The sequence below is a fragment of the Microcebus murinus genome, chromosome 3 (genome assembly GCF_040939455.1).
Source record: "Microcebus murinus isolate Inina chromosome 3, M.murinus_Inina_mat1.0, whole genome shotgun sequence".
Classification (NCBI taxonomy): Eukaryota; Metazoa; Chordata; class Mammalia; order Primates; family Cheirogaleidae; genus Microcebus; species Microcebus murinus.
In genome coordinates, this window is record NC_134106.1 from 21,588,569 (window position 1) to 21,611,215 (window position 22,647).

Sequence of the window (22,647 nt, forward strand, 5' to 3'; positions counted from 1 at the left end):
ACACCAGGCCAGCACCTCTATATGTGGTGAAATCCTAGGTTTGTCATTCATTCTTGCTGTCTGTCAGGTAGACAGCATCACCATCTCAACTATTTCATAAATAGCCATCTCATCCCAGCACTCTGTGTCCCACATTGGTGCAGGAGCTAAGTCTTGAGATGCAGCCATCTCTGCCTCTTTCATTATGTGATGGCATTCTGAAGTTTTTGACACCCTAAGAAGAAAAGGCTGTGAGGAATTTCTGACGGCTTTTTTGCAGAACATCAAGAAACACCCACTGAGCTCCAGAGCCCTGGGCAGTCCCTGCTTGGTTGTGGTGAAGGAGAGAAATGACTTGTCTCTGCACGAGCCGGGCGCTGTGCGGGATGCTTTCCACACACGGCCTCAATTAAACAGAAGAGCAACCCAGAGTCTGTGCACTGCAGGGGAACGGACAATAATATCATGAACTGAATGAAAGGCAGGCTTGAATTCTGTTCTCAGCTCCGGCGTTGACTCACCATGGTAGGAAAGGCAGTGCCTTCATTTATCCTTCTGTAAAATGAGGTTATTACCTGTTCCCATTGCCCAATCGTGAGGTCAGTGTTGGGAATACTTTGAACTTCTCAGATGAAAGATGATATAAAACTACAAAGTGAAGAGTTGGTGTAGGAGAGGGTGGTAGAAGACTAAAACTGAGATGGCTAAATGACAGCAAAATGTAAGGATACCAAGATGTTTTTCTCTGCTGCCATGGGGACTCTCTAGACCTTCATTTACCTTGATTGTCTTATGAAGAATGGTGTGAATACACACTATCATATCAGGAGAGGCAGCCTAGTGTCATGGTTAAGAGCAAAGACTTTGGGGTCAGCCGGGCGCGGTGGCTCACGCCTGTAATCCTAGCACTCTGGGAGGCTAAGGCGGGCGGATTGCTCGAGGTCAGGAGTTCGAAACCAGCCTGAGCAAGAGCAAGACCCCGTCTCTACTATAAATAGAAAGAAATTAATTGGCCAACTAATATATATATAAAATTAGCCAGGCATGGTGGCACATGCCTGTAGTCCCAGCTACTCGGGAGGCTGAGGCAGAAGGATTGCTTGAGCCCAGGAGTTTGAGGTTGCTATGAGCTAGGCTGACGCCACGGCACTCACTCTAGCCTGGTCAACAAGCGAGACATTGTCTCAAAAAAAAAAAAAAAAAAAAGACTTTGGGGTCACCAACCTACTAAATCAGAATCTTGAGTTAAGGGATGCAGGTTTTAAGAAATTTCCAAGGTGATTCTGACACACAACAAAGTTTGAGGAACAGCATGGCCTCACTGGACTACTGGTGGTTCCCAAAGAGGCTGCATGTTACCATGCCTCTCTCACATGATCATGCTGTCCTGCTCCCTGAGCCACCTTCCCCACTTAGTCCCTCCCATGCATGCATCAAGCATTCTCTCTCAGGTTTTCTTCTACTAAATGAACTACCACTCCTCCTTCAAGGCCATATTGTACATAACCTCTTGCCCAAATCTTTAACCTTTGCAGAGGAATGAATTATTCCCAGATACACAAGAATACCATGCAACCATCAAAGAGAATGAGGCAAATCTCTATACTCCATATGGAAAAGTAACCATGATATTTTTAGAGGAAAAATAAATAGTCACAGAATATTTATATTTGTATTCTATTTTTTTGGACAACTGTAGAAATGTGTGTATATAGTTTGAATATGTATATAAAAAGGTCTAAAGTATACACATACCTAGTAACAGAAAACTACTTTTTTATTTTGTACACATCTGTATTATATGAATTTGCATACTACTTTTATAATTTTTAAAATTTAATAACAATTAGAGTAATTACCAAAAGAGTAATTGCTTAAATAATTAGCAGGGAAGCATGGATTGCTGTTATAGCTCTTGTATATCATGTTATCTTTGCCTGTGTCTCCCTCCACTGGTCAGCTGTGAGCTCCTTAAAGGCAAGGGCCTTGTGCTATTCATTTGCCTGTCACCAGCGCCCAACACTGTCCCTGACACTGAGTGGGTGCACACCACATACTTGCTCAATTTAAGAGATCTCAAGCAGATTCTGGAGAGGATTGGTTGATCAACCCCAGGGATGGTCAAGTCTGCCACTGAGGCACCGCCTGTGGTTGTTCGGCATGTCTAGTCCTAGTAGAAGAACAATAGCAGAAAGTGATAGTAGTGGTTAGAACAATACTGCCTATAGCCTCCACCACAAAAAGAAAGAGTTTGAAGGTGGTAGTAGGGAAAAGAGGACGTTGGGGGTGGCAATGACTACAAACCATCTGTGGGTCACTGCCACTTACTTTTTTTTAAAGTCACGACTCCAGTTTTATGACCCATGTCTACCTGCTCCAAAGTAATCCCTACTCTTTTTCAAAACAGAATAAAATTCTCCGTTTACTTTATAGAGCCTCACTTAAATTAAATAGGTTTATTTTCACAGTTTTCATTAGTATCTTCTATCTCCATCATCCCTTCTGCAGTCATGAGATTGCCTAAATGATCTCTCTGGAAGGCCCTGGCAACTTCTAGGCATCCACTTGCAGTCTTAACATTTATAGATCAGACTCTCAAATTCTGAAGCATCCCAGATGTAAATAGGTAACAACTGCCTGTGCTCTCTCTCTCCATTCCACCAAAAGTATTGGGCATTCCTCCTCTCCTTTCCTTATTGAAATAACTGTCATAAATCACACTAGACTTTGCACCTTGATCTCCTTAGAATACACATGTGAAATTCTATTCCCTGTTCTTCACCACCACCACCACACCACCCTCCACACATATCTTCTGTGCCAAATTCCTAGGAGAAATTGGATGTATATAAATTTTAATCTCTTGGGATGCCAAGGCATGTGGATCGCTCGAGGTCAGGCGTTTGAAACCAGCCTGAGCAAAAGTGAGACCCCGTCTCTACTATAAATAGAAAGAAATTAATTGGCCAACTAAAAATATATATAGAAAAAATTAGCCGGGCATGGTGGTGCATGCCTGTAGTCCCAGCTACTCAGGAGGCTGAGGCTGTAGGATTGCTTGAGCCCAGGAGTTTGAGGTTGCTGTGAGCTAGGCTGATGCCACGGTACTCACTCTAGCCTGGACAACAAAGCGAGACTCTGTCTCAAAAAAAAAAAAACCCACTATATTAATTTTTAATCTCATGATTTTAGGAAATCAAAGCTATTATTACTCCTATAACTAAGGGAAAAGAATAAATGAGATATGTTCATATTTATTATATTTATATCCAAAAGCTAAAGCAATATATTTTGACAAAAAATGTGATTTTAAAGTCATATCTTAGGAGAAACATAGCATTCCTTCTCCAGGTAATGTTTTAAAATATTGACCTGTTCTAGGTGTTTAGGATGCATGTTTGAGGGATGGAAAAGATAGATCAGTCAACAAACATTAAGCACCTACGATGGTCAGGGTTTGGAATTTTAAAATGACAAATATGACGCACTGCTTCATCCCTGCCCCTGAATTCATGTTATAGTTTTAATATACCCTGCTTTAATAATGGAAATGTAGTATAAGTCCCAGAAAACTAGAATCAAATAAGGATCAACTGCATCTTACTCATTGGTATCCTTCTGTCAATACTATGTAGGCCAGAAGCGGGAGATAACTTCAAACTCTCCCATTCCCTGCAAGGAGTGTTGATTCCATAATGTATTGCTTCTCTCCTCAGAAATCTAGAGTTCTATTTTATTTTCTTTTGCATATGTTATACTTTCATGCCCTTTTTATATTCTGCCACTTTCCTTAGCTTCAATTTAGCCATAGGGATTGTACAGCTTCCATTTGAACTGGAAGACCCTGACAAGTTAAAATGTTAGGATATTATTAAAATAAAACCAGAAACTGATTTGTTATAGCTCCTTTCTCAGCTCTTTCTGAGGATCTCTTCTATCAGTAATTTCAAGCTGTTTGGTATCAAAACTGCAAAGAGTCCGCCACCATATTACACCAATTTCTCTACTCAGAGAATAAGTCCTTCTCCAGGTCACAGAAATAAGTTGTTCCAGGGACAGAAAAGCTTCCTCTTGAAGGAAAGTACTGGGGGGATCAGAAGGATATGTAGCTCCTGCCTGACAGCTCTGGACACTTCAGGTGGTAATCGAGCTCTTGGTGTGGCTGTGACTTACTGATCCATGAGACTACCAGATCTCATGAAGACCAGCTGAGGAGCTCTTTGCCCCCTTCTCAGCCCTATTAACTCTGATATTTGCTGGATTTAGGAAATAGGGCAGTTCTGGTCCTTTATCCTACTACCATAGGCACTGCTTGACCATGACCGTTGATCAGGTCCAAAAGTTCATATCTGGCAAGGAAAGCCAGGACTCATAATGGATGTCTTGAGAACCATGCTTTCCTGGGAAATCCTAGGATGGGTTTCTCCCACAGGACAGAGACTGAGAACATTGACATCAAAGAATGCTTCCAGGATACCCTAGGATTTGGCTTGATCCCTAATTATTGGTGGGAGCTGTCCAACATTTCAGCATACTTTTTCATCTGCCTACTTTGAAAGAAATGTGATGACAGTCTGTCTTGACTGTTTTATTGTGTGCCATGTTCTAAGGAAATTGACACAGTTTAGCATCTAGCCTCTAAGCCAGCAGTCCCCAACCTTTTTGGCACCAGGAACAGGTTTCATGGAAGACAGTTTTTCCATAGACCAGGTTGGGTGGGAATGATTTGGGGATAATTTAAGCACATTACATTTACTGTGCAGTCACACTGCTCTGCTAATGATGATCTGTATTTGCAGCCACTCCCCAGCACTAGCATCACTACTTCAGCTCCACCTCAAATCATCAGGTATTAGATTCTCATAAGGAGCGCACAACCTGGGTTGCTCGCATGCACAGTTTACAGTAGGGTTTGAGCTCCTATGAGAATCTAATGCCGCTGCTAATCTGACAGGAGGCAGAGCTTATGCACTGATATGAGTGAAGGGGAGAGGCTGTAAATACAGATGAAGCTTTGCTCACCTCCTGCCATGCGGCACAGTTCCTAACAGGCCACAGATCAGTAACAGTCTGTGGCCCAAGGGTTGGGGCCCACAGCTCTAAGGTCTTTTGATCTGATAATTTAATGATCAGCTCTTCTTAAGGTCACTGAGCCCTGAGAACACTGACATATTTATTTGCTCAAGCACATTTGTACTAGAAAGTCAATTTAATACAGCAAGGGATATACTTCTTCTCTGTATCATGGTGCCTTGAAAATCAGAAAGGTAATCAGAGCTTGGTTTGTGAGAATGAAGTCAGAGAAAATAGAGTTGGAAGACGTTAAGAAATGAAGTGTCGGCCGGGCGTGGTGGCTCACGCCTGTAATCCTAGCTCTCTGGGAGGCCGAGGCGGGCGGATTGCTAGAGGTCAGGAGTTCAAAACCAGCCTGAGCAAGAGTGAGACCCCGTCTCTACTATAAATAGAAAGAAATTAATTGGCCAACTAATATATATATACAAAAAAAATTAGCCGGGCATGGTGGCATATGCCTGTAGTCCCAGCTACTTGGGAGGCTGAGGCAGGAGGATTGCTTGAGCCCAGGAGTTTGAGGTTGCTGTGAGCTAGACTGATGCCACGGCACTCAACTCTAGCCTGGGCAATAAAGTGAGACTCTGTCTCAAAAAAAAAAAAAAAAAAAAAGAAATGAAGTGTCATCCATGCCATAGTCATGCTTGATTAATTCTTCTCTCTGTACTAAAGGAGACATTGTCCATCCTAGTGATCAGAATACCAATTACTTTACTTTCTTTTCTTTTTTTTCAGACAGAGTCTCACTCTGTTGCCCAGGATAGAGTGAGTGCCGTGGCATCAGCCTAGCTCACAGCAACCTCAAACTCCTGGGCTCAAGCAATCCTGCTGCCTCAGCCTCCCGAGTAGCTGGGATGATAGGCATGCACCACCATGCCCGGCTAATTTTTTTCTATATATTTTTAGTTGTCCAGCTAATTTCTTTCTATTTTTAGTAGAGACACGATCTCACTCTTGCTCAGGCTGGTCTCAAACTCCTTAGCTCAAACAATCCTCCCTCCTTGGCCTCCCAGAGTGCTAGGATTACAGGCATGAGCCACCACAGCTGGCCCCAATTACTTTACTTTCAAGGCATTGTTTTTTTCTAGATTCAGTAATAACAATCCCATTTATAATTGCCATTACAACCAGATTCTACATCATGATATGTTACAGTTTTCCAGGTTTGTAGCTTATTCTACCTTGATGAAATTTAAGTAGGTGCTGCCCTAGGACATCTAGTTTTATTTACAATATCTCCAAATCACATTATTTCTTATGACAGGCAATCTTGTCTATAATATGTGGTTAGTTATTAGCAGGGATTGGCAGATATTTTCTGTAAGGGCCAGACAGTAAATATTTTATGCTTTGCAGGCCATATGGTCTCGAGTCAGAACTACTCAACTCTGCTGTTGTAATATGAAAATAGCTATAGACAGTAGGTAAATGAAGAGGTGGCTGTGTTCCAATAAAACTGTTTTTAACCAAAAAAGGGGCTCTCTAGCTTATAATTTGCCAACTCATGCTTATTAGTCATAATCACAGAGGGGGCTCTTTCTTGTTCTTGCCTGGCTTTGCTGCAGTCTTCTTTTATCCTAAATATTAATATGATGTTTAAGTCTTCAAAAGTGGTTTCCACTCTCCCGTAAAAATACTAGGAATCCTTAGAGAAATGGCTTGTTCCAAAACTGGGGCAGGGAAGATACAAGTTGAGCCTGGAACAAAATTTTGTGCCAGAAAATGAGGAATTTCTCAAAGAATGATGGGATGTGTCAAAAAGACACAGGAGCCAGTTGGAAAGGGGCTCCCACTGGCCAGTACTGGGACAATTTGAGCATCAAAACAAATGATAGTAATGTACTATAACCCTTTGAATAAAATAATGGCCTATGAGTTTATGCTGATCTAAATTTATAATTTAAAAAATACATGAAGAAGGAAGGGCAGGCTTTTCCTTAATCATGAAGTAAGGAGGAAGAGCAGTTCTCAAAAAGGTTGGAAGGCAAATCCAGATAGGAGCTTTTTCAAATACCTGAGTCTCTTTCTAGAGGGGGCTATGTGTGGTGCATGTATTGAAAAAGCTCCCCAGGAAACACTAATCCTTCTCTGAGGACCCCTGATATTCAGGCCACAGAAAACAGTGGAAAGACAGCAGAGGGGAGTGTCACATCTAGCCTGTTGGCCCATTCATGCCTGCCCATCACCTCTGTTCCCTCTTTACCAATGTGTTTGGTCTTCTTAGAACCTGATGAGTCCAGAAGGAAGAGCTCTTGCCTCTGGGGTCTTTGGGCAACTATAATAAATAGATGACACATTAGAAGACAGGAGTTTTCTGTTATCTGAAGATACTTATTGTTTGGAAAGATGTTAGAAAAAAAAATTAAATGGCAGAAGTAGAAAGAATAGATAGGTAACGTAAATGCTGTGTGGCAGAATACATATATACTTAATCACCAAATGAGTTATGTAAACTCATAAAATTCACTGGAGAAGAATAAGGGACTGACAAAGCCTAGAGAGATCAAAGGACAGAATCATAGAATTGTAACATCTATTGGAAGGGACCTTAAGAGGTCACCTAAGAAAAAAATCTCACCTGGTCCAGCCTTCAGTGTAGTACTTGAGCCTACTAGGACATGCCCACAGGGTGTCAGCAGCTTGCAAACTTGCCAAAGTGTGACCTTACCCCTTGCTGGGGTAGCCATGCTGCCATTAACCAGCTCTGCTGGAAAAGTTTTTCTTCAGTGGGTCAACATCTATTTTTCTCTATATTCAACACTGTGGTCATAAGTTTTACCCCTTATGGTCACAGAAAGTAAGTCTAATCCTTACTCTTCCCCTGGTAGCCCTTAAGTAATTAAAGGCAGTTCTCATGTTTGAGTTTTTCTTCCCTAAGCTAATCCCTGAGTTTCTCTAGCAGATTCTCTCGTGGCCTGGGTTGGAGTATGTTCACTCTTTTCACTGTCATGGTCACTCTCCTCTAAACATGCTCCTGCTTGAGGATGTCATTCTAGAAGTTTGCTGCCCAGAACTGAATTCAGAATTATAGGTGTGGTCTGGCAAGCCCAAAAGGGAGCAATGTTATCACCTTCCTCGTTCTAAAAGGACTTTGTAATCAGACATCTGGTTTCAAACCAGTTCTGTATTTACTAGCTGTGTTACCTTGGGCAAGTTACTTAAACTTTCTGATCCTTAGTTCAGTTTTGCTAATATCTGAGGGCATACCATGCTAGACACTAGGGATGCAAAAACTCAATAGCAGCCTTTAAGAACTCCTAGTGAAGTGGAAGAAATAGGCATGGTGAGTACTGTCTGTGTTGGAAGTATGCCCATACAGTATTGCAGAAGCACCCAGAAGGCTAACCTCAGGGAAAACTTTCCAGGGAAGCTGATACTTGAGATGAGCCTTGAGAGTAGGTGAGCAAGGAAGGGAAGGCATTTCAGACAAAAGAAAAGTGTGAACCAAAAGCCCTGAGGTGTGACTCAGCTTTGTGTGGCTCCTCAGGGATAGAACATGGAGTAGGAAGGTGCCAGTCATGGGGACAGTGCTGGAAGGCAGTAGGAAGGATTGGAGTCAGGGTTACTTAATGGTAGTCTGCCAAGAGTAGATATGGAGCCTGTAAAGTGAGGCTAATGATACCTTCAGCACATCCACGCCTCACAATGTGGAGAGGTTCAGGTGAGATAAATACAGTGCACAGTAGGGCCAGGCACATCATGGGGGCTCAGTGCAGCCCTCTTCCCCAGCCTCCAGTAGGGTGGCCTTTTGTCAGTCCCATCACAGTGGCAGCTCACACTTAGCTCCTGTCAATTTAAATCTTTGTGTATTTTGCACAGTGTTGCACATCCTTGTATCTTTGCCAGATATCTTCCTTCCATTGATTTTTTTTAAAGATCCAAATGCAGAATCTTCCATGTATTTCTTTTGTGTGGTTCAGCCTCTTCCCATTTGCCTGTCACAGCAATTTGGGATCCCAATTTGGTCAGCTAGTGGTCACAGAAATGGAGGAACACAAGCTTGGCCTCAGAAGGAGGTGAGTATTCGGGTACCATTCAATGCAGGAGATATTCATATTAGGATGGGGCAGGAGAGACAGCAACAATTGGACTAAAACTGAGGGGTTGAGGGTTGGAGATATCAGGAAAAAGGTTGAGGGGGAAAGGAAGTGGAATTAAATTATGAACACAGGCCAGGAAGTTTGGTTTTTATCCTATAGAATCTATGTAGATAGAAAAAGCCACTGGAGGTTGGGGTAGAGAGGGTAATTAAAGCAGTGTTTTTGGAAAGTTTGTCTTGCAATGAGGGGCAAGAAAAATGGAGAGAAGAGACTAGAGGCAGGAATGCTGTCCAGTCATAAAATAGCAACAGTCTGGACAAGGATATCCATGAGAAATGGAAGGGACAAGATGGATGAGAAAAGTCAGTGACTTGAAGACAGCTTGGACCAAAGGTAGGATTAGAGACCAACTACGTGCACTTTTAAAGTGGAATTTCATGGATTCTTGCAGATTTTTTTCAGTATTTTAGTGGATAATATAGATTTAAAATACAAATTAGTTCTACTATCTTACCGTAAAATATTTGTTTCCACATTACCATTATTAATGTTTCCATTTCAATTCTGAAAATATATTTCTTAATATTTTAAACCTGCAGTATGGAAAAAAATTAGCTTTTTCCAAACTACTTACCTTTCTCAGTTATTGGTTCTTTTTTTTTTTTTTTTTTTTTTTTTGAGACAGAGTCTCGCTTTGTTGCCCAGGCTAGAGTGAGTGCCGTGGCGTCAGCCTAGCTCACAGCAACCTCAAACTCCTGGGCTCAAGTGATCCTTCTGCCTCAGCCTCCCGGGTAGCTGGGACTACAGGCATGCGCCACCATGCCCGGCTAATTTTTTATATATATATATCAGTTGGCCAATTAATTTCTTTCTATTTATAGTAGAGACGGGGTCTCGCTCTTGCTCAGGCTGGTTTTGAACTCCTGACCTTGAGCAATCCGCCCGCCTCGGCCTCCCAAGAGCTAGGATTACAGGCGTGAGCCACAGCGCCCGGCCAGTTATTGGTTCTTAAAAATGATTTCATAAGACCTTCATTTTTAAGATGCAAAGAACAAATTTCCACTTAATTATATGGATGACTGATTTTACAAATAAGTGTGTATATTTGTGTCAGTATTGAGCTTCTCCAGATAAAACAATAAAAGAAATTCCAGTAATAACAAGCAAACCTTCACCAGATGAGTACTGTGAGACAGGTGTTATGAAAGATTCTTGGGGGTTGAAAGACATGTTCCCTGCTCAGAGGGCTCATTGCTGAGCAAGGGAGAGAGGCCGGTTGACAGCTAAGTTCAGTGCAGGGTCATGTGACAGTTGACAGCAGAAAAAGGCTATGGAGACCCAGTACGTCCTTGTTCTGTTGTGGCCAGCTGAGGCAGAAGAAGGGAAGTGGAAAGAGAAATAAGGGAAGAAGAGAAAGAAGAAGAGTGAAAGATTTTAAAAAACAGAAGGGAAAAGAATAGGGAGGAAAAGAGATGAGTTACAAGAAAAATAACTTGCCAATTGTTACACTTGATAATGTATGAAGTACTTTCAGATAGGTTATCTCATTTGATTCTGCCAAGCAGCTTAGGACAGAGCAGGCAGTGAGAGGAGGAGGAGAAGGGAAGCAAGGCCCACATGAGAGGGGACAGAGATGCAAGAGATGCACTAGGAGGAGCTCTGAGCCCCTGAGGCCTCCCGGGCCATCCCTGCTGCAAGGACCCTGATGGTGGAGGGGGACCTCAGTGGCCCTGGTTAGAAGCCAGTGCGACCTTTTCAAATGAGAGAACTAGCATAGAGATTTGAATCGCCTGGACAATAAGCAACAGAAGACTTGAAGTGGTTATTCTGAAAGCTGTTGTCAAGGACTTCTCACTGCCTAACCACAAACTTTCTATCATTACTTCTCTACCCTGTTTAATTTTTTTTAAATATATTTTTGTTGAGTGCAGTGACCTGCACCTATAATCCCAGCACTTTGGGAGGCTGAGAGGCAGGAGGATTACTGGAGGCCAAGAGTTTAAGACCAGCCTGGGCAAGACAGTGAGACATTGTCTCTAAAAATACATGAAGAAAAATTAGCCAGGCGTGTGGCATGTGCCTGTAGTCCCAGCTATTTGGGAGACTGAGGCGGGAGGATCACTTGAGCCCAGGAGTTTGAGTTTGCAGTGAGCGATGATTGTACCACTACACTCCAGCCTGGGCAACAGAGCAAAAAAATACACACAGAGGCCGGGCGCGGTGGCTCACGCCTGTAATCCTAGCTCTCTGGGAGGCCGAGGCGGGCGGATTGCTCAAGGTCAGGAGTTCAAAACCAGCCTGAGCAAGAGCGAGACCCCGTCTCTACTATAAATAGAAAGAAATTAATTGGCCAACTAATATGTATATAAAAAATTAGCCGGGCATGGTGGCATATGCCTGTAGTCCCAGCTACTCGGGAGGCTGAGGCAGAAGGATCTCTCGAGCCCAGGAGTTTGAGGTTGCTGTGAGCTAGGCTGACGCCACGGCACTCACTCTAGCCTGGGCAACAAAGCGAGACTCTGTCTCAAAAAAAAAAAAAAAATACACACAGACACACACACACACACACACATATATAAAATATATATATATAATATATATACACATATATGTACATGTATAATTTTTTCTCATTACAAAAATAATATATGTTAATTGTAGAAAATTTAGAAAATCCAGATAAACCCAAGAAAGAAAATGAAAATCCCCTATGACCCTTACCATCAGACAGAACTACAATTATAATTTTAGAATGTACCCTCACATATTTTTCTATGCCTTCACATTATATTACAGACATATATCGCTTAATGATGGGGTTACATTCTGAGAAATTCATTGTTACGTGATTGCATCATTGTGTGAACATCATAGAGTGAACTTAAACCTAGATGGCATAGCCTACTGCATACCTAAGCTATGTGGTACAGCCTGTTGCTCCTAGGTTACTAACCTGTACAGCACGCAACTATACAGAATACTGTAGACAGTTGTAACACATGATAAGCATTTGTGTATCTAAACATATCTAAACATAGAAAGGGTACAGTAAAAATACAGTATTATAATCTTATGGGACCACCATAGTATATGCAATCCGTTGACATGTTACGCAGCTCATGACTGTATTCCTCCCCTACACTTAATATACTGTAAACGTCTTTCCATGTCTTTATCAGCTGGGATTGTGTTTTTAATCAGGGTAATAGCCAAACCTATTAACAGTGGCTTGAACAAACAATGGGGTATTTTGCTCACATGACAGTCTGGAAGTAGGAGGTCCAGGCTAGTAGAACCGCTCAACGATGTCATCAAGGATGGTCCAGCTCCCTTAGGCTGTTATGTTCCCTCATGGTCTCAAGGTGGCTCTTAACTCTAAAGAAAGCTGGGAAAGCAAGTATTTTAGAGACAGGCAGTGAAGAAGGGTGTGGGAATGGGTGCTGAGTCAGCCAGACGACGGTGCCAAAAAGTCATTACATATGCTAGAATATCTGCTTTTAAAGCAGTTCCATAGTATAGATGTACCATGATTTATTTAACAGTTCATTGCTGGACATTTCAGTTGTTTCCATTTTTTTGTGATTATAAATATTCTTATATCTAAAGTTTTGTACATACTCATAATAATTGATTTAGTACAAAATTCCTAGAAGTAGAATTATGGACAAAGAGTATCTAAAATGTAAAGGCTTGTAATATCTTTTTTTTAACCAAATTGACCTTCAAAAAGACTGTACTGAATTATACACACACCAGTCATGTTTAAAAGAGCCCATTTTCCTGCACTCTTTACAAGTTTTTTGTTTGTTTTGTCATTGAGCTATTATCCTGCTACCATTACTGTGGATTTAACTTTGTATTAGTCCTGACCAGACTCAAAACTGCCCACAGGTGTCGTGGAACCCAGAGCAGGGACCCTGGGAGCCGTAGCCAGGCCTCACCCTTCTCCGTTGTTGCCCGGGGGTGAGGGTCTGCAGGCTGTCCTGCACACCCATGCAGGCTGGTGTGGGTCCTTGTCCCCAGGTGCATTGCAGAGGACTTGTGGTGTTTCTTGTGAGCATGCACCACACTCTTCTATTCTTACTTGGAAAGTCTTTTCGGCCACTGTGAAGTCATCATTTGTCCCATCTCAGTCCTAATTCAAGGCCATCCTGGCTTATTTTAGATTGAGATGCACCTGGCCTCTTAAAACAGCACTCCCCACATCCTCACACAGGACTCTTACCTCATCTACCTCAGGTACAACAGACTTACATGTGTCCTTCATAATCTGTATCAGAGAGAAGGCTGAGAAGACAATATCTGTAGATTCTGGGAACATTTTAATTGCACTAAGCTGCTTTTATTACATGCCACCACTTCCTGGGGAGGTGATCAAAAGAGTAAGGGATCCCCAGGTGTGAGCAGTTAGCCACTGTGTGTGGCCCTTCTCATCCAATGAGGATTCATCCATGGGTGAGAGAAGGACCCCCTGCACTGCAGCCGTCTGGTCTCTCTGCACGTAGTTGTGCTTAGGTGTTCTGCGTGTAGGCTTATAGTCACACGTGAACAAGTGAGTGAATGCCAAATCCAAGCAAGACTTGGGCTGAGTGCAGGAACATAGGCCAAAAGCACCACCCATCTAAATAAAATAAGAAAAAGATAATTCCAGAATTCTGCTTCCAGGAGGAAAATGATATGGATTCTGTCTGTGCTCCCTTCAGGACCTTACCCTGACCTCCTGAGAGGTGACACCCAAAGTGTAAGAAGCACTATCTTAAGGAAACTCAGCTGTCTGTGAACTTTCCTTATATGATTTGGTTTTATGCTTCTTTGTTGGTTATCACCAGCACTAGGGAAGAGAAAGGAAGAGAAATTAAAATTGATGAAGCACTTGTTGTCAGTCCTGCTAAAGCCACAATCGTGGTACCCTGTCCAGTCACTACTGTCAAACTTCCAGCTCACGGCTTCTCCCCAAATCCTCACTTTCCCCTCTAGAGAATGCTGCCTTTATATGATACCCACAAAATCAGTCCCACACACAACTTAATTTAACAACTTAATTTAACAACATCACTGTCCCCAATTTCCTTCTCCCACCTGATTTCATTGTTACTGGCCCTATGTCAAAGACTTTTAAAAATCCCCTGACTGTCAGAATTGCATCGACAACCTCTGACCTATAACCATCACTAACCTGAATTGACTAATGTTAGGTTCTGTGTGGATGCTCCACTCGGGTTAGCTTTAACCTTCACAACAGTCTGGCAGCACAGGTATTTTTAAATTATTAGTAAAGTTGAACATGTTTCATGTGCTTGTTGGCCATTTATACTTCTTCTTCCATGAGTTGTCTGTCTGTCGAGAGTGTCGGTACACGTGAGCTATGCACACAGTGATGCCCAAAAGGCATTTCAATTTTGCAATAAGAAACTCAGTGTGAGAAATTCATTCCACCTTTGCCCAGTGCCCAGAAGATCATGAGATGCAGAGCTGGAGTCAGGTGCTTTGGAGTCTTTGTCACCACCTTTTTCATGCACCAGGCTGCCCATCCACATGGCTCAGTGTGCCAGTGTATTTCTTAGGAAATGTACCATAAGGCTGCCTATTTTGATAGTGCAATAAAAGTTTGCTTTCTGAATTCTCTATTTCCCCTACTTTCAGCAGAATCTTGGGAAATCCTAAGTCATTTTCCATTTCTTAACCCTTTTTCCCTCACTCCCATTTTCTAGGCAAAAATGTGGGAGGGGAGTAGCTTGGATAATGTCTAGTTTTGTTTTAGTTCTCTGGTAATGTGCATTTTCCCCATTGTTACTGAACTTCTACTTTTTCCATCTCAAAATACATTTCAGTATAGCTGGAGTATGGCAACACTATTTTGTTTTCTTTCTTTTTTTTTTCTTTTTATTTATTTATTTTATTTTATTTTAGAGCTTAAAGGAGACAGGCACCAAGGATATTTTGTTTTCTTTTAATATTTACTTTAGGTGAATCTTTGGAACTTTCATAATAAGGGCATTTCTAATATCTCATACTTAGAACAAATTACATGGAATATCAAGTATTTAGTAAAAAAAAAAAAAAGTAAATGCCATAGATATGTTTAGGGTCAGTACATATTTATCCCAAGATGCTAGACCTTCAGTAGAAGGTATGAGTGGTGAGACTTCATCATCAGGTGTTTATTCTAGACATTTTATTAAATCCCCACATTTTTAAAAATAATAACACTTAACATTGTTGAGTATATTGGAATGAGCATTCATAAACTTCTGGGGAAAAAATTAAAAGGTACAGCTTTTTTGGAAAGCTGTTAGACCTTAAAAAATATGTCATGCTCTTTAACCCAGTAATTCTCTTACCAAGGAAGTAGTCATATATTTAGACAAAAGTTGAATGTTCAAAGATATTCATTCCAGAACTATTTAAATATCAAAAATGTTGAACTTTCCTTCTCCACTCCCACTGCTTCACTTGACTAGCCAAAAAAAAAATGTCCAACAAGTGGAGAATTATTTAATAATAGGATGGAATGTTATGCCCCATTAAATACAATGTTTCCTAATATCCTTAACTATCCTTAACTATTTTTTGCAGTGTGCACAGTATAATATTGAATGAGTGCCTGGTCTTCATGCTATGCTCAGACCTGCTCCTCCTGCAGTCTTCTCCATCCTCCCAGTGGCTTGGGCAAGAAACCTTGAGGTCATTTTTGACCTCTCTCACTTCCCATAGTGTTCTGCAGCAAATCCCGTCAGTTCCACATTTAGTAGGATTCTCCCTACTTTCTAGACCTTTTGTGGAACATGAACTAAAAAAGTGTGAGGAGAAAATAAAGCAGTTCTGAATTTCCCTGGAATGGTTAGGGTTTGGGTTCCTAAATTAAGGTCCAATTTTTCTCCCCCTTGAATTAAATTATCTAACAATCTCTTTTTCCTAGAGCTGAAACCAGTGGGCCAAGTGGTCTCATTGAGAACATAACATCTAAAGGAAGGGTGGCAGGATTCAAAGTATTACTACAAGGAACAGAGGTACATGAGGGAGAAAGTAACAGGATTCATTGTCGCTAAGCCTACTTGCTGAGAAATGTTGTGTATTTGCAGTGAGCAACAAATTTTGTACAGCATGAAGGATCATCATATTTAAGGGAGACCCTAAAACTAAGTGTGTGGAAGCCTCTGCTAGCTTAGCTGCTGTGGCTGTTAGGCAAGGTGAGTAGGCTTTGCCACTAGGTTAGGAGAGACGTAGTAGTCTATTGATGTCTGATGATTCACATCATCGGGAAGGAAACAATTTCTTCTCAACCCTCCTAAATTCATGGTAGTATTAGACCCCTGTAACTAAAGACAGATTAGCAAGAGAAAAACAAGCAAGTGTATTAACACATGCAGCACACATCATGCAGGGAAAACCTCAATGAAAGGTAACTCAAGGCAGTGGTTTCAAACTCTGTCTTGACAATGAACAATAATTTGTAGAGAAATGACAGGACAAAAGAAAGCAATTTTAGGCTTCCAAAGGTGGGAAACTGTGGGAAGGTAAATACATGGGAAGAAGCTAATGGAGTAAGGTTTGTTTGTAGATTCCTGTGGTGCCATCTCTGGGCTGATAAGAGCCATCTCCAGTAAAGGAGAATTTATTAATGTGTCCTGTCTTGAGTCAGAAATGCAGGAGGATAGAGAGAGAGCTCTTCCTCTGTTTGCTGCTTCTTAATTGCCTGTAGCTCAAAAATAATTTTTATGGCAAAGAGGCATATTTCAGGGTGACACATTCTGGTTTCCTTCACCATGAAGTACAGTCATAACACAAAGGTTTATCTATATCTCACATGTACAAATAGGTAGAAAGGTATATGTTAATTTGGTAAGCCCAGAGTGGCAGATTATTGAAGGGCTGATTCAATTTACAAAAGGCCTCTTCATGTTTAGATTCCCAAGGAAGAAGTTTGGCTAAGTTATTAGTGTAATGATATCAGAAAAGTTGGAAATCTACTATCTGCATTAGCTATAAGTGTCTTCTTAGGAGTAATTGGGAAAGTTTTGAATGGGCTATTGTTTGTCAGAAGTAAAAGATTTACCTCGCTGGGGTAAATTATGTTCTGTATAATGAATTTTGACATAACTGGAACTTCTCTCTGGAAACCTTATATTCTTTCTGAAAGAAAACAGTAGATAGCTAGAATCAGTCTTAGAGCTTACCTCATCTTTAGAACATTACAAAAGGTCATCCACGTATCAAATATGAATAAAATAACAGGGAAATTTAAGGCCCTTGAGGTTATGGTCGAGGACTTGTGAAAAATAGGAAGGGCCTTAGTAAATCTTTGGGGCATAACAATCCAGGTATACTGATTTTCTTAGGAGAAGGTAAATATTGACTATTTTGATCTAAAGGAATGCAGACTATATATCTACAGCTGTAAAATATGCAGCCTTAGAAGGCACTGGAGATAAAAGAGTGTTTGGTTCAGGGGCAGGGGCGGGGTGGAGGGGAATGACTATTCTATTTAGATGACCCCAAGGTCCTGAGCAAATCTATATCCCTCCCATTGGGTTTTTTGACTGGGAAGGTAGAGATGTTACAAGAACTTGTTTAAAATATGATGAATCCTTTTTCTATCAGATTCTTACTATTTATTTTAATCATTATTTAGCTCTGGATTAGAGACTATTGGGCAAGTTTGGGTAGAAATTTAGATGAGTCATTCTGGACCTTTATGGATTTAGCCCCAATAATCCTGCAAACAACTGTATGTTTGAAACTTTGTTCCCTTTTTGTTCTAAAGTGCCTCTCCAACAATTTTGCTTATTTCAAAGATTCCTCCAACTGGGCAGTAAAATTCCAAATTATCCTTGGTGAAATTATGCTTTCTAGAAAGATAAGGCCACAGATTTGGGTGATAGTGTAAATGCATGTAAGATGCAGGAGTCTTCTGAGGCAGGGGTACAGCCTTAGGTTTAGACTGAGACAAAGCCATAAATCTGAGAACAGTGAGCCCAAAAAGTTGCTTGTATATCTCATGTTTAACTCCCCCCCTTAACCTAATGCCTGGGCCTTCCAACTATAAACCCCAACCAGATTTGCAGTTCCAAGAGCCAGGCTCTCTAGACAAAGCAAGGGAAGACTGAGGAGAGTTCTCAGGGTTTATTTGTAATCACCCAAACTTGGAAACAACCCAGATGTCCTTCAGTGGATGAGTGGAGAAACTGTGGTACATCCATGCATGTACCATTGTTTGGAATACTACTCAACAATAAAAAGAACTGTTTATCCACACAACAGTTTGGATGAAAGTCAAAGGCATTATGCTGAGAAGAAAAAAAAAAAAAAAAAGCCAGTCTCAAAAGGCTACTGTATGATCCTATTTATATAACATTCACAAAATGACAAAAATTATAGAGTGATGGAAAACAGATCTGTGGTTGGCAGGGGTTCGAGTTGCAAGGAAAGCGCACAGCTATGAAGGGGTAGCGTGAGAACGTTTCTTCAAGGTTGGAGAACAGTTCTGTTTTCTGGTAGAGTGGTGACTACGTGAATCCATACATGTGATAAAATTTCATAGGCTGTATACCAAAAAAAAAAATGTGCATGTAAAAACTGATTAATTCAAATAAGGTCTGTAATTTAGTTAAAAATGTACCAGTATGAATTTTCTGGTTTTAATAATTGTTATGTAAGATGTTATTGGAGGAAGCTGGATGAGGATACATGGGAATTCTTTGTTTTGTTTTGCAACTGTGAGTATAAAATTATTTCAAAACTAAAAGTTTACAAAAAAATTGGAGGGGTGCTGATTTCTGCAGCACCTCTTGGGAATCTCTTCAAATTCTACAGGAAAGGATAACATAAAATAAAGCCTCTGAAGATTTATAAATTAAATGTAGTTTCTAAATGCTATAATTTCATTTGTTATAATTTTGATTTGGAAATTATTTTAATTATATATTATTACCAATATTTTGTATTGTTACAAATATATTGTATACATGGGAAAAAATCCTTTGGTGAGTTTCCCTTCAGGATAAAATAACTCCTTAACCATGATGTACAGCACTCCTGATGAGGTGGCTGCCTTTTTAAACATGTCTCATCTGCCCCAGCATGCATTCTGGGATAAACTATTGGCAATCCTTTCCCCACCCCCACCCCGATATATTCCCCTTTCCTCTTGACTATTATTTTCTCCTTCGAGGCCCAAGTCAAACTCTGCTTCCTCTAAGAAGTTATCCCTGGCCTACAAAGCAGAGTTGCTCCAATGGCAAGCTCTTCCTGTATCTGGAGTTGGAGTGAAATGTGTTGCACTTTGATTATTTTGTTCACTTGTCCACCTCCCACCTAAGTCCATGAATTCCTGGAGGGCCCACATTGGGTCCCATTCCTTCCTATAGACCCCATGCCTGGCACATGCTCCATAAATGCCGATGAGAGAGCGAGTGATCTGAGGCTCTGAAAAGTCCTTAGGAATCAATTTTGTCTATTCTTCCCTGACTTGATACAGTAATTTCCCACAAAACTAAAGATCAAAAAGGGTTCTGATTAACCACAGTTAAAATAGTAAATCAATACTCAAGACATCATTTTCCAAATATTAAAAAAATAAAACATTCAACTTAGTTAATATTTTATTATATTAACATTTTTTCCCATTTTTCATTCATAACACAAGTGTTGTGAGTAGCTGGAGAAAGATCACGAGGGTGCACTCGTGAGCATGCTTAGACAGATAAGATCTAGGACTTAACGGTAGGACATGGAGTCTGAAGGAAGATGGGTGGGATGTCAAGATAAAAGAGCACAAGCCTAATGTTAATCTCTGTTTCGCTTCAGAATTTAACTGAAAGAATCAAGATGTTCTCTGCCCTACAGATAGTCGCTCACTAGTCTACCTGAAAGGCTTGACGTTCCAGCATCCTCATGGACGGATGATCTGGCACTCTGTAACTGTCTGCAGGTGTAGATTTTGTGCCCACACTCCAACAAAATGACTCAGAGTGTCACCATTTCTTATTGCACAACTTAATGACCCCACCTTAGGTCTGGTAGCTTCATTCAACAAGCAGATGACCTCCTCTTTGAAACCGGCCACTCCCTTGGCTCCCTGTCCTACCTCTTCTCCTTTCATCGCATCCCTTAACATTCTTCCAAGACTGAGTCATTGTTCTTATGCTCATTTTTAAAAATAAAAGTTATAATAAACATGTTTCCCATATCCTGAATTTCCCATTTTCTAGTCACTGCTGTCTGACATCCTGTCATCTGTAAAGGCCCAGATTAGGTGCCACCTTCCTCCAGAACCCCTCTAACTGCTGAGCCCCCACTCATTCATTACATGTGCCTGGAGCACATAAAAGCCAAATGCACTTTCTCTGCTCAGCACTTCATGTAGCCTCTTTGTGGGGTTCTTTGTTATTTATGAATCACTCTTTATCTCTTCAACCAAAGGATCCTTAAAGACAAGACTCGTGCATTAAAATGATCCCGCGTCCTCACAGTGACTCACGGGGTGTTTAGCACATTGTGTCAGTAGTCAGTAAACACTTGCTGATTGAGATTGAGGCAATGTTGCAGTAGCTTGGAAAGAGAAACATAAAGAAAACCTCTGAAATTTCCTTTCCCTCCTAATTCTCATGGGGCTAAATTAGGTGAGCCACCCAGTTCTAGAACAGGGTGCAAAATGGAATTGCTCTTCCTGCCCCACAGTGGTGGTGTGGCAAGAGCAGGGGATTTGGGTTCAGATGGCCGGGGTGCAGCTCCAACCTTGCCGTTAAGGAGACATCAGCCCCACCAGGCTGCTGGAAACATGAATGTTCTCTTCCCAACACATCACATTGGCTGCAGCTCCCTTCCTTCTCTGTCCTCAGGCTAGCTGCAGATGGGCCTGCAACCCACCACCCAGTGCAGGCCACCAGATCTACTCTCAGAACCATCCTAAAACCCTGTTATAAGGAATATGTGTATCAGAGGAAGATGTTTAAATTTCTCACTGAGAGTCCCAAGGCTTCGTGCAGCATCTGGCTGTGTGCAGCCAGAGTGCAGCTAGCATTCCACTCTGCACCCTTCTCCTCCCGTAGCCAACCACACCTCCTCAGCGTCAACAAACAAGAAAGGAGACCAGAAAGCCACCCTGACGGAGCCCACCTGCCATCTGAACCCCTCACACCCTAGTTTAACCTCTCCCGTCCATTCATTCATTCCATAAATAGGGATTGGGCAACTGTTGTGTGTGTACCAAGCTCCAAGCCAGTACTAACTGAAGAGAGAAAGGGGTAGCATAGCTCCAAAAGCACCGTTCTTTCTACCTGAGGCCCCAGAGAACAGAGAGCCAAGTCTGTCTCTGCTCTCTCACCCTGACCAGTGGGTCTGTGGGGAGTTGGTTCAGGGTGCTAGAAAGAACTTGAGTCTGATATGTTGAAGATTCTGTCGGTAAAGGTTGCTCAGCCCCCAAGGCAGGGTAATGATGAACCTTTGGTTCCCATAGGCAATATCTCTTACTATCTCACAAAACTCCATGTTCAATAATACCATCATTTTGATTCTTCACACATAAAAACTCAGGCTTGGGTGCCTTCACCTACTTGCCCAACATCTCACAGGCAGTGAGTGGCAAAGCCTGTAACCAAGCCACACCTTCTGCCATCAAACCTGTCTCCAACACACTGCCTCCAAGAGACTGGTGCTGGGAGCCTCTGGTTGATGGGTGGTTCCATGGACATTTGTTGACTTAAAAAGTAGGTGTTTGAGAAACTTGAAGATCTCCAGTGAAGAGCCTTGATGAAGAAAGGGTTGTCTTTCCATCTGCCTACCTAGATAGCCCCTACTAACATGGATTAATTTTAGCAATGAGAAGGAGTTCTGTTTACTATACTCCTGGGTTTCCATTAACCCTTGAAGTTATGATCAGATACAGCAACTTAGCCAGAGCTCCCCCAGAGGACTCCTTCCCCTGGCAGCATCATCCCAACCAGCCTGGGAAAAATTCTATAAGAATTGAGATCATTGGCCGGGCGCAGTGGCTCACGCCTATAATCCTAGCACTCCAGGAGGCTGAGGCAGGAGGATCATTTGAGCTCAGGAGTTTGAGACAAGTCTGAGCAAGAGCAAGACTCTGTCTCTAGTAAAAGTAGAAAGAAATTAGCTGGACAACTAAAAATATATAGAAAAAATTAGCCAGGCATGGTGGTGCATGCCTGTCATCCCAGCTACTTGGAAGGCTGAGGCAGGAGGCTCGCTTGAGCCCAGGAGTTTGAAGTTGCTGTGAGCTAGGCTGACGCCACAGCACTCTAGTCTGGGCAACAGAGTGAGACTCTGTCTAAAATAAATAAATAATTGAGATCATTGTTCAGCAGGACATGTCCAGGACCCCAGTGGCTATGACCTCTGCAGGACTCAGGATATTAGGGGATAGCTATGTGACTTAAAAGTATTATGAGAACAGAATCTTGGAGAAGCTCACCTGAACCTACAACCGTCCAGATCCCTGTCCTGGGTCTGCTGTAGTGGGCGCAGCTGGTGCCCCGGCCAGCCCTGGAACTACTCCACTTGCCCCATCTGTACCTTTGGCTAGTCCAGCTTTGAGAGG

At 41.7% G+C, this 22,647-nt stretch overlaps 1 protein-coding gene and 1 long non-coding RNA gene across 6 annotated transcripts in view; one reads left to right on the forward strand and one right to left on the reverse strand.

The window, feature by feature from the left end:
• The window catches only part of LOC105884385 (uncharacterized), a 174,527-nt gene that overhangs the window by 41,142 nt on the left and 110,738 nt on the right, over positions 1-22,647 (reverse strand). The window contains exons 2-7 of one of the 3 annotated variants that reach the window (XR_012918539.1): positions 22,522-22,647; positions 17,146-17,222; positions 13,801-13,920; positions 12,348-12,474; positions 7,253-7,324; positions 2,059-2,149 (exon numbers count right to left, since the gene is read on the reverse strand). This is a non-coding gene — a long non-coding RNA (uncharacterized LOC105884385). Of the gene's footprint in view, positions 1-2,058; positions 2,150-7,252; positions 7,325-12,347; positions 12,475-13,800; positions 13,921-17,145; positions 17,223-22,521 lie in introns of those variants that run through there. The other 2 variants (XR_001160198.3, XR_001160199.3) reach the window with 2 other exon arrangements.
• MAPRE3 (microtubule associated protein RP/EB family member 3) overlaps positions 1-22,647 on the forward strand; it is a 52,328-nt gene that overhangs the window by 17,555 nt on the left and 12,126 nt on the right. The gene's annotated exons all lie outside the window — the stretch shown is intronic.